This window comes from Peromyscus californicus, unplaced genomic scaffold, assembly GCF_007827085.1.
Source record: "Peromyscus californicus insignis strain IS unplaced genomic scaffold, ASM782708v3 Scaffold_3__1_contigs__length_106647218, whole genome shotgun sequence".
NCBI lineage: Eukaryota > Metazoa > Chordata > Mammalia > Rodentia > Cricetidae > Peromyscus > Peromyscus californicus.
Window position 1 is genome coordinate 19,771,252 of NW_026294551.1, and position 12,405 is coordinate 19,783,656.

General features: G+C 51.4%; 1 long non-coding RNA gene across 1 annotated transcript; it reads left to right on the forward strand.

The window, feature by feature from the left end:
* The first annotated feature begins 643 nt into the window (after nt 1-643).
* Nucleotides 644-12,137, forward strand: LOC128123308 (uncharacterized). The gene is made up of 5 exons (XR_008222640.1): nt 644-977; nt 3,286-3,415; nt 6,118-6,289; nt 11,182-11,283; nt 11,922-12,137. It is a non-coding gene; the product is annotated as an uncharacterized LOC128123308 (long non-coding RNA).
* Nucleotides 12,138-12,405: the final 268 nt, after the last annotated feature.

Sequence of the window (12,405 nt, forward strand, 5' to 3'; positions counted from 1 at the left end):
GCCAGCCTGCGTGGCTGTGTGCGTGTGGGAGGGTGCTTGTGGTGCCGCACTGTGTGGTGGTGGGACCGAGGTGGGCCTGTGTGTGTGACACCAGGCAAGTGTTCCCTGAATGTGTAGTGGAATAAGGACAGCTGCATGTGGGCATCGGATGCCTGGGATTTTAACGTAGGAACAACTCTGTGAAACTATGTGTAATGGGGCGTGCAGTCTGTGTACAACTGTGTAATTGGGTGTGTGTAACTCGAGTATGTGAGGCGTCGATGGAATGCCTGTACCTCTGGGGCTGGGGGGAGGAGGGCATAATCTCAGGTGAGGGAGCGGTCAGGAAGTCGTGGCTGTGAGTGAGGAGACAGAGGCACAGTTGATTCCAAGGCGACCCCCAAAAGACAATGGGAAAATGGAGGGGGGAAGGGGGCCCTGCGCCCTCTTAACCTTGTCTTGGAAGGAAAGAGAGCTGTGGCCACAGGGTCCCAGCCTACACCCACCCCTTTCTGTGGGGAGGACACTGTCCCCCCTACTGCGAGTTCAAAGTTCTTTGGATGGAGCTCAAGCTACTTAGTGGGCACTTCCCCAAAATGATCTCATTGGATTTCCAGAGCACTCTGGAGAGGCAGCTACTGTTATTCTCATTTTATGGGTAAAGTGGGCCTGAGGTATCCGACGCTCGGGCTGACAATTACTTCCCTGACATCATGGAATCCAGGTATCAAAGCTAAGTAAGGTGTGAATCTCCGTGTGACTTCTTGGAATGGGTAGAGCTGAGCACAGGAAGGTAACAGAGGGAGACTGGGCATTGGGGAGGCTTGTTATACGAGCATCTGCCTAAATGATGAGAACCCAGAGCACTCTGGGAAAGAAGGAACCCAGAGAGATGCAGGGAGACAGAGCCGTGCAGCAGAGCTGGCGAGAAGATCCGCTACTGTCAGCGGCTGAGCTGTGGCGCGGGCCCTGCCGACTCGGTAACTAAAGCCAACCTCGTAAGTGGTTAATTGATTTCTGTTCCCTGATTAAATGTGCAGCGCTTTACACGGCAGCAGAAGGAGGTCAGCGCTCCCCCCCACTTCTCCAGCGCGCCTCGTGCGGAGAGACAAAGAAATTGATTTTCCAATCGATGCTCTGAGCAATGATTAAATGTTCTCTGCACAGCGGGCCTAATGAGTCCCAGAGGGGCGTGCCGGCCCTTTAATTAGAGACTCCCAGGGGGCCTGGGATAGGGGTTGCCCTAGAGTGAGGGGGTCCTGTCAGAGAGGAGACCTCATCTCCAGGGATTTGGTGGGCTTGGCCTCCAGAGAAGCATCCTGGTCTGAGAAATGCAGTCTAAAGGGTCCCGGGATAGGGACCCTTGGAGGGGTCACCAGGAGGTCTCCATGGAGGGACCCTCCAACAGGGAGATCCCATGGAGGGACTCATGGGCTGAGGGTCCCTGAGCTGAGCCCATCAGGAAAGACCTGGTCGAGGAGAGTTGGAGACTGAACCCCTACCTACCTCCCCACCCCCCCCACGGAACACACAGACCCATCTGCGTGGGCGTGATCCAGAGCCTCCACCCAGTGGGCTGGGTGCTCAGGCCCGTGCCACGACCTCCGAGTAGGCAGCATTCTCCCTCCGGTCAGTCCAGCTCCTCCGGCAGCAGAGACCTAGACAGGAAATGAATCCCGTCTAAGCGGCTGCTGCGTTTTCATTACCCAGCTGCCCCATTGGAGGAGCCGACTAAAGACTTTAGAAATTCAAATGAGGCTCTCGGGGGAGACCCGGGCTTAAACATTCCCCTGCGCAGGCGGCTTTATTGAAGGAATAAACTATATTTGCAAAGTAAGATATTGAGGCTGTCAGTTTCTCTTAGGGATATAATGAGATCCTGAGGGGAGGGAGGCAGCAAGATGGAGCTCCCGAGGGCGGGAGCCCCAGGCTGGAGCTCTGGGGTGAGCTGGCTCCCAAAGGCCAGCCCTGCCCCTACTGTGGAACGCAGTTCTCCTCTCCATGTCCACTATCCCAGCTCCCCATCAGAGCTGAGCGTTAGACGCCTGGTGTCCAGGGGAAAAGAATTGGATTGCTGTGGCCTGGACATCCCAAGACAGCGGAGCCCTCTGAAGTCCCACTGGTCGTACACCTTAACTGTCAGCTCTCCCTCTGTGGACACAACTCTACTGGGAAAACAGAAATGGAGGGCAGGAGTTGAGATTGGCATGTAGGTTGGGGCTAGCTGTATGACCTTGAGTAAGTAAGGTATTTAACCTCTCCATGCCTCAGCAACATTTCTTTAAAATATTAATACCTACTTCATAGGGTTGTTGGGAAGAGTAAATGAATTATTATATATAAAGTGTTTGGCATGTTACTTGCTTACTGGGTAACACTCAATAAATCACAGCTGCTATTAAAGAATTGCATGGGGGGCGGCCATGTGCTCAGCTGGAGTAGTGCGTGCCCAGTACTCACGAAGTCCAGGTTCGGTCCCAGCACTATTTAAAACCAAGTGTGGTGGGCCACACCTGTAATCCAGCACTCAGGATGTGCAAGTACGAGAATTGGAAATTCAAGGCTGTGTAGAGAGTTCGAGGCCAGCTTGCGTTGAAGGCGTAGAAGGCAAAAATGGCCAGCCGGCCTCTTTCTCTCCAGACACCTTACTCTATGGTGACCACCCAAGAGCTACTAGACTAGACCACCCTCACATCCTCCATCACTGTCAGCATCACAGTTCCCACCATCACCGTGATTCACACTCAGACACACATCCCTGAAATGGAAAGAATGATGCAGGAGAACCAGAGGGCTGGGATGATGGGATGAATCCCAGAAGGCTTCCTGTTGGGGGTGTCTGAGAATCATGTGCAGCACAATTCTCTTGCAGGTGAGTCAAGGCAGAGCTACCTGTTTTTTTTGTTTTGTTTTGTTTTGTTTTTTGGTTTTTTGTTTGTTTGTTTTTTAGTAGAAAACTAAAATCCAAGACCCCAGGAGAGCAAGATCACTAGATCCCCGAACTTACCATCTCAAAGCTCAGAGACAAGGGAAGAAAGGTGCCAGCCAATGCCTTTCCACCTCCGTGCCACTCAGAGCCACTATAGCATGGTGTTCAGATCTGGGAGCAGAGCTGTCAATTTAACGAGCCAGGCAGCAACTGGGCCGCCTGTCACTCTCACTCTGGGGCTAGAGGGGAGACTGCACTTGACAGTGCACAGGGTCAGGAGGACAGCAGATACAGAGGCTGCCCAGGAGCAGAGGAGGTCCCAGTTGGCAAGACTATGAGGGTCCATAGGCTGGTGGTCTTTCCATCTTCCTTGGTAGGACCCCATCCTCCGCTGAAGGAAAGGCTGCCGAGATCGGGAAGCACAGACGAAACGGCCAGAGTCTGCTAATGAAGGTGTTGGTCATCGAAGCACCCCGAGTGGCTGTTTCCTGTCCTGTTGGCACACAGGTGGGTGGCTTTGTGATGGCACAAGGAAAGCGGAAGCCAGGGATACGCCTCACTGGTAGAATGCCTACCAACCATCTGCAAGGCCCAGCCCAGCCATTTTTTTTTTAAACAAAGAAAAACTAAGGACATGGGTTAGAAGTCAAAGGATTTCAATACCTTCCCATGCTTTTAGCAGGTCACCTGATAGCTTTGGGCTCAGAGTTTTGTTTATTCAGAGTCTCACTGTGTAGCCCAGGCTTGCCTGGGATTCATGATTCTCTCCTCTGACTGCTAGATCTCAGCATGCTTGGCTCTGTGTACTCCTCTGCGGGAGGAGACAGTACTCCCAGAGCAATGCTGTGCAAATGAAGCAAACACCACAGGACCTGGCACACAGTAGGCCCTCCGGGCTCCGCTGAAACTGAGCTTTCTTCTAGCTCTCCTCTGAGTATAGCATTCTGAAATGAAGTTCCACCACATTGTCATCACCTCCGCCATCTCTCACCACCATCTCCCCCTCCAGCAGCAGCAGGTCCACGATTATCTTCCCCAATACCATCATGACCACCACCAGCACCACCTGCCACCACCACCACCACCACCACCACCACCACCACCACCACCACCACCACCTCCACATCAGGGTCACACGCACAAACGATGTGCTTTGTACCTGAGTCAGAGTGAGGGAACAGTCAGGCATGTGATGTCTGGGTGGTGCAGAAGCAAAGCCAGACTTCCCAACTCCTCCCAAACAATGAGACACCCCCCCACCCCACCCCTGGCCCTTGAAGCAGTCAGACTTCAAGAACAGCATGAAGCAGAGGTATATGGTGCAATGGAATGCTGGGTCTTCTTGCAGTCCTGGTTCCCCAAGCTTCAGCACCCAATTGCTGGCTGTTAAAGATGCAGCAGATACATACAGTTGGCAAAAGGGCAAGCATTAGCTGAGGCCCTACTATACGCCAGGCGCTAACCCTGGTGTTTACATGTATAATCTCCTTTGATATTAAGGTAGCCTATAATGGGTATTAGTTACCTAATTCCAAAGAGAAAAAAAAGCAGTAACTCAGAGACAGGGAGGATTTGCCTACAGTCACCTGATCAATTACTGCCCAAGGTGGGATTCATACCTCACTCTTTTATTATTATTATTATTATTATTATTATTATTATTATTATTATCTTATTTCATGTGTATGGGTGTTTGCTTGCATGTATATACATCTCTATACCACTGACATGCCTACTGCCTGCAGAAGCCAGGAGGGGGCATTGCATCCCCTGGAATTGGAATCACAGATGGTTATGAGTAGTCATGTGGGTGCTGGGAATCAAACCTGGGTCCTCTAGAAGAGCAGCCAGGGTTCTTAATCGCCAAGCCATCTCTCCAACCCCACTCTTGCTCCCATTCCTAGATGGCTTATTCAGGACAGCCAAACTGCAGGTGTACAGCAGGAAGGTGTTGATCCTGGGATGGGAGAGGCTTCTGGACCACTTTATTTTGTGGCTTGTTTATGTATTTATTTTGCCTGTGTGTTCTGAGTGCCCATGAAGGTCTCATAAAGCCTAGACTGTTTTAAGCATGAGATACAGCTGAGGATGACCTTGAAGACCAGACCCTACTGTTTCCATCTCCTAAATGCTTGGGAGGGTCTAGACATTTGCTGCTATACCAGCACACCCAGATCCTCTTCCTCTTTTTTTAAATTAAAAATTTTCTTACATTTATTTATTTATTGTGTGTGTGTGCGTTCACATGCGCTTGAATACATGCATGTCACAGCACATGTGTGGAAGTCAGAGGACACCTGTAGGAGTTGGAGGTCGGTTCTCTCCTCGCACCATGAAGATCCCAAGGCCAAACTCAGGTCACCAGAGTTGGCAACAGGCACCTTCACCCACTGAGTCATCTTCCTGGCCCCAATCCTTAAAAAAAACCAAACCAACACCACCACCACCAACAAAAACCAAACCAAACAACACAACAAAACAACAACAACAAAAAACCCAACAAGGTCTTGTTTTGTAGCCCAGGCTGGCCCTGAACTCTTCCTCTTCCTGCCTCTTCCTCTCCTGTGTCTGTATCACAGACAGGCAACACCACATCTGGCTTCTGGATCATTCTCAAGCCTTCAGCCAGAAGAACAAGATATCTACGTCTCCAAGCTATACACTATGGCATCGCCCCTAGACCCCGAGGGAGTCCCTCTGCTGTGCATTTGCTCATCTTTAACCAATTCTTAACATCAAGCAAGCAGGAACCTTGCCGGCTTTCTCACTGGCTGCCAAAACACAGCACAGGGCCTGGCACTGGGATGAGTAATGGTGGCTGAGTAAATACATGAATGAACCTGTGAAAGCGTGAATCAATCAGGACGTCAGGACCTGGGGAGAGCAGCCCTGGTAACTGGAGAATGGGAAACCAGCAGTGAGCCCCATTTCCCCTGCATTTTCTTCTTCTTCCTTTTTTTTTCCCTCTCCCTTTCTGATTTTATAGAAATGGTTCTCCTCAGACTGCTGAGCACAAACTGACTGATTGATGCCCCAGAACTAATACCCTCAGACAGGCCCGAGGCGAGAGGACAATTATTTAACACAGCACCCAGGGGCCTGGGGTATGGGAACATCATTCATGTGTAGTATAAAGCCGATGAAATAAAAAAGTTTATGCCAAACACAAGTCAGGCTCCTCCTCACGGTGGCTTCCATGTTCCCCGCAGCCCCTGCCTGTGCTCCCTTCCCTCTGCATGTCTGATGGGCCGTGGATTCCTGGAAACAGAGAGCTGCTCCGTGCTCCCCAAGCCCCACTTAGGAGTTCAGGTCCTGGTTAACACCGTCCATCTTTTGGGGAGTGGGACTCACTTGCTCTCTTCCCCGATGCGACCCTTCAAGGTAAGGATGGTGCTGGTCTCTGGTCTCCTCTGGGTCCCTTTGGGTGATGAGATGGGCACTGATGGGTGAGCTGGCAGTCAGGCTGGAGCGGCACAGCCAGATGCCCTGGGCGCTGTTGTCGCTGCTTGTCACCACTCCCGGCTGCCCAAGCAGCAGAGCAAAGCCACACTGACAAGATCCAGAGGGGAGAAGCTCCAGCTGGGGCTGTGCTGGTCTTACAGGCCACTGGAGCAGCAACGTGACAGCGTCTCATGTGGAGGGGGGGGCCTCTGTCTCTACCTCCTGCCCCCCTCTGCTTCAACCCCTGTCAGTCTCCATTTCTTTGGCTTGCTTTTATTCCTTCTTTCCACTCCAGACTGACCTCAACTCCAAATGGCCCTTGGTCCAGACCTCTATCCATTTCCCCCTTTTTTCTTACACTTTAATTACACACACACACACACCACACACACACACACACACACACATACACACACACACACACACACACACACACACCACCTCTCCTGGGACCTTTATTAAGACAACAGTGAATGACCTGAGCTTCCTCTTTGATGATTGTGAGCTGATGTGTGTGTGTGCAAAGGCATGAGCCTGAGAGCATCAGTGCAGATGTGGGCATTGCAATGTGTGAGTACACACAAGTGTACAAGTGAAGGCCCTTGAAAGTTGAAAATAATGTGTGTGAGTCGGGGGGTGAGTGTGGCCTTGGCCTCCTAAGCCCTCGGGTGGGCTGGGTGAGGAGGAAGGATGGGGATGACTCTGAGTGTGGAAACCTAACTGAGGAGAGATGGACAAAGGCTTCCTTCCGGCTGGCATCCCTGGATGTAGAAGCAGCCAGCCCCACACCCTATTTGACTACATCCTGGACTCTCTCAAATCAGGCCAGAGAGTAAGGAAGCTGCCGAGCTGAAGGCAGAGAGAGCCCTTGCCCGCTCCCTGGGCCTGTCAGCCACTGATCTGTTCGTGTTCCTATAAATATTTACAAATCCCAGCTGCTGAGGAGCAAGACATCCTCCGCCAGCTGGGGCTCCCAGGCTGGAAGCTGGGGGGGAGGGATCTGGCAAGTGAGGACCATGGGAGGGAGGGCAGGACTGCTGTGGAGAGACAGGTGTTCAGGACTCCTGAGTTCACCGCTTGGCAAAGCTTAGCCCACAGGCCCCTGTAGGTCTAGAAATACCAGCCACAGCTCTGAATCAGGAAGCCTGCCCAACCCCTGTCTAACAGAGGGCCTTTCTCCTGCACCTACCCATGTCTCAACTGGGATACAGGAAAGGATCTTCCTACATCTTAGATGACACAGAGAACTCCTCTCTGTAGGCTAAAGCATCTTCAGCTGGATTTACCCTCTGCCGCAGTGAGCTCGATCACTCCTCTAACTGGGCTGGGAGTGAATGAATACCTGAAGGAGGAGGACCTGCTTGCCCAAAGCTGCCTACATTTTGGGCCAAGGTGGGTGCTCAGGCATCATGGTGAGCTGGAGGAGAGGAGTACTTTTTCCTAGACAGAGAGTGAAAACCAATCCTCTACGTCTGTGCCTACCATAGCACCAGGCACACCACAAGCTTTGGCTTTTTGGTGGTAGGAGTTGTCTGGCTGTTTTGAATATGCTATATAGCTGAAGTTGATCTCTAACTTATGACCCTCTGGCCTCTGCCTCCCAAGTACTTCAATTACAAATGTGCTACCATGCCTGGCATCCCCATCCTTTTTTTTTTTTTTTTTTTTTCCTGCCTGGCCTGGAATTTGCTATGCAGACTAGGCTAGCCTCCAGCTCCCAGAAACCTGCCTGCTCCTGCCTTCTGAGTGCTGGGAACAAAGATAGGGGTCACTACACATAGCTTACAATCCCCATGTTACCAGAAGCACTTAAAAGCTGGCAGACTCCCGCTCTTAGTGGCAGAAGGACCCAGTACAGACTACCGACGATTTCAGACTCCTGACTAGTGAGCCCCTCTGACCCCTAATGGTCCCCCCTTTGACCTTGCTCAGACAATGTCTGTACTGCCTAGGTGTTTTCATGAAGCCAGGCTGTGTAGTAAAAGGAAAGAATTTTAAAAGTAGGCAAGGAGGAACCTGGTGACTCCGAGGGAGGGTTCCTGACTGCTTGTATGAGTCACCTAGCTGGAACTATACGGGCAGAGGGGGGCTGTGCTCTGCCAGAGTACAGAGGGCCCAAGGGTTTTCCATCTTACCCTCTGGCATCCAGGTCTAACCATTGCACATTTTTTTTTTTTTTTTTTTTGGTTTTTCGAGACAGGGTTTCTCTGTGTAGCTTTGCGCCTTTCCTGGAACTCGCTTTGGAGACCAGGCTGGCCTCGAACTCACAGAGATCCGCCTGGCTCTGCCTCCTGAGTGCTGGGATTAAAGGCGTGCGCCACCACCGCCCGGCTTCCATTGCACATTTTTAAGATGAGAAGGGGGCTCAGTGGTTAAGAGCATTTCCTGCTCTAACAGAGGATCCGAATTTGGTTCCCAGCTAAAAATGAGAAGGGCTGGGGAAAATCCTCCAAGGGATTGTTCTCCTTTAGTGAAGAGCTTTGGGCAGGAAAAGAACCGGGTTCAGGGCCAGGTGTTTTCTGTGGCAAAGGTCAACTCTGACCTTCTCAACTGCTAGGGAGGAAGAGCAGAGGCCGGGAGGAGGAACAGAAGGGAGGGACGATCTGGAGCTGGCATGTGTTCTGGAAGAGAGATCTGTGATGTCAGTGGTTTGAGAAGGGTTAAGAATATTCCTAAAATAGCCGAGCCTGAGCCCAAAGCAGCCAGCTAGTGCCTCTCCCAGAGAGCGTGGATCTATAGCAGGGAAAAGCCAGCCTACTCTACACCCCACCTCCTGCTGCCTGGCATGGCTGCTAATTAATCTCCCAGCACCCCCCTCCCCCCAAACACACACACCAACCCTTTCTATCCCAGCAGGAGGCCAAGGGAGGAGAAAGCAGAGGGGTTACATTTCATTTCCCCAAAGGACAGAACATTCCAGCTGGGACCAGCAGTCTGGTGCCCAGTGCCCTCATTTCATGTATACCCCTGGCCTTGGGTTACGGGTGGGACACAGACGGCCAGGCAGGCACAATACATCGGAGCTGACAGTGCACTGTGCCAAGTTCTCCCAACATATGCATGGTCAGCCATAGTAGGGTGAAGACCCCAGGAAGCTCACCAAACACCAGTTTTTCTTAGATTTGTGTCCCCTCTCTACTTTGGGATATTGGGCTGGTGGTGTTAGGGCAGGGAGGGAACAGAAAAGTCTCTCAAAGATGAAACTACATTTCCACTTCAGGGGCAGAACCAGCCAGATTCTTTGCAGAGCCTAGTGGGAAATAAAAACGTTTCAAAAACTGGTAGGAACTTCAGGGTGGTGAGAACTGAGCATTCAACCCAAGTCAAGTCTATTCTGAATGCAGGCTTCATACACAGTCTTCATGCCCTTGAAGCCAGTCCTGTTTAGGGTTCCACTTAATGAACATGTACTATGTACCCATTGCTAAGCTCTACTTGTCTCCATGGCGCTCGCGTACCCCTCTTCATCAAGAAATGAAACCCATTCTGAACACAATAGGAAGCAGAGCACCATGCTACCCCCAACCCTGGCTGACTTGGGCTCTCCAAAGATACTACCACAGCCATAGCCCCAGCCCTCCCACCCAGCTGCTGTAACTCCCTGAAGCCCCATCCTCCATTACCACCCTCAGGGGGTCTGTGTGGACCACCCAGTCCAGTGGCATGTTATCTGCCTCTCCTTCTCTCTCTGAGCCTCTCTCCCTAGTGAGACCTTGGAAAGAGTCCCAGGGATGCATCATGGTTCTGCCTCAGATTGACTCTGCAACTTTGGGCAAACCAACCCTCCCTCCCTGGGACTCAGTTTCCCTGTCTGTGAATGCAGAGGTCTCTAAGAACTCTTGAGATCCTGTCTCTGCCTCTTGAAGTAGGTATAAGCAGGGAGGTTTTCCCTTAAAAGGGAAAAGAGTTGGCAGGATGACACAGGCTTATGCTCTCAACTGCTAAGGAGAATAGTAAATTCAAGGCCTGTCCGGTCTACGGATAGAGTTCAAGGCTAGCCTGGGCAATATAACAAGATCTTGTCCCAAAATAAAAATTAAAAAGTAGGCTGGGAGTGTAACACTAGGAACAGAACTCAATGGTAGAGTGAGTGCTTGCCTGATGGGCACGAAGTCCCAGGTTCAATCCCCAGTTTCTCCCCTCCAGAAACAGAATACAATGCTTTGGAAGAGAGGGTTTTCCCAAGTCATCCTTCTTGGAAACAAGAAGACCTTCCCCACTCCCAGCTTCCCATCCTTGGATCCAGAAACCTCTGAAGCCCCTCTTGGACTTCCCAGGAGCCCCGGGTTCTTCTCTATCCTGCCTTCTCCCACTTTTCTGGCGGGGCTGGAAGAGTTAAGGCCTGTGGAGAGGAAACCTAAGGGGAGCCTGCGGATCATACTGGCCAGATGGGTCTCCGCTGTCGCCTTTGCAGAAGGCTCAGCATAATTGCACTGCCTGTCACTCCTGCGTCCCCATATCTGTCTCTCCAGCTGACCCTACGCACCCGCTATTATATTGGTTCCTGTTGGCCCTGTGGAGCCTCATCACTTATACATGCAGCTGGGGGAGGCAGACTGGGCTGGGAGAAACAGCCCCTCCCCTTGGTGCTCCTCCACCCTCAGCCAGGGCCTTTTTTGAGCTGTCTCCCTGGAGTTGGATCTGAGATGGCAATAGGCAGCTACTGATCAGAATGGGTGGGGCAGGGTGCACAGGCCTGGGCAGGCTCCTGGAACTCCTCCTCACCGCCCCCCAGGCATGAGGTTCAGGTTCTCTGGTGACAGAGGGCTGAGAAAACCTACCAGTGACCTGGGAACTTTGTTCTTGTTCCTGGATTCCTCTGTCCTCCACAGGAGATTGGGGCTGAAGGCAGGGACCTGGAGGAGGTCTCCTTTCCATCCTTTGAGATGGGTCAGAATTGAGTTCTGAGAGCCAGCCTGGATCAGCCTATTGAGGTATGCACCCCTCCCCACAAATCACAATTCAAATTCTATTCTCCTGTACTTTCTGACCCAATATCATACTTCCCCAAGGGGGAGGGGGTTTAAATTATGGAAGGCCTTTCATGAAAGCTCTGGAAAAGTCTAAATTAAAATGTCATGGTGGGAATGGAAATATTTTAATGGATGCCACTGGGGAGACATCCTTACTGTGAGTAACACAGTCTTTCAGAGCTTTCCTGGACAATTACTCAGACCAGAGAAATAAATGGAAGTCCTAGCTGGGGTGTGGTGGCGCACGCCTTTAATCCCAGCACTCAGGAGGCAGAGGCAGGTGGATCTCTGCGTTTGAGGCCAGCCTGGTGTACAGAGTGAGTTCCAGGGCAGCCAGGGCTACAGAGAGAAACCCTGCCTTAGGAAAAAGAAGGAGGAGGAGGAAGAGGAGGAGGAGGAAAAATGGAGATCCTGAAATGTGGCAAGACTTCCCCACACTACACCCACTGCCAGCCAAACTTGGCCTCTAAACCAGTCTTTGCCTCGGATGCCTAGCTCCCTACCCAGCCCAAGCCAGAGCTTAGAGACTAGAAACAAAACACACCTCTCATACACCTGGGCCTTGATCTTAAAGTCCTCTTTTTTGTCTCCCATCTCAGAGATGTGCCTGGGAAGGACGGAGAGATGAAGGGCCCCAATCCAGGCTCCAGAAGACAAGTGTTCCAGTCCTGACTCTCCCTTTTACTGGCTGCATAATGCTGGGCAAGTTACTTAGCCCCTCTCTCCCCAAGTGTTCTCTTCCACGTGGAAATGGCGGTGCGTATTCCTTAGACTCTAGTAAGGATGCGATCAATAGAATACAAAAGCACATAGTCCATATCATTACCCAGGCAATGGCAGCAGCATCCACCCATCCTTCATTCCCTTAATATACATTTCAAGATCCTTCCAGAAAGCTGGAAGTCCTCCCTATCCTTTTAGGGACCCCCTCATCAGTTCTAACTTAAACCTTTGCCTGCCCACTATCACGTCTTACCTGGATCACAACCGCCTCCTAGTCTCTCCACAAATATTCTATTTTAATCTTTCTTCCCCACAGGAACCAGAGTAATCATTCTCATGCAAAAATTCTGATCATATTTC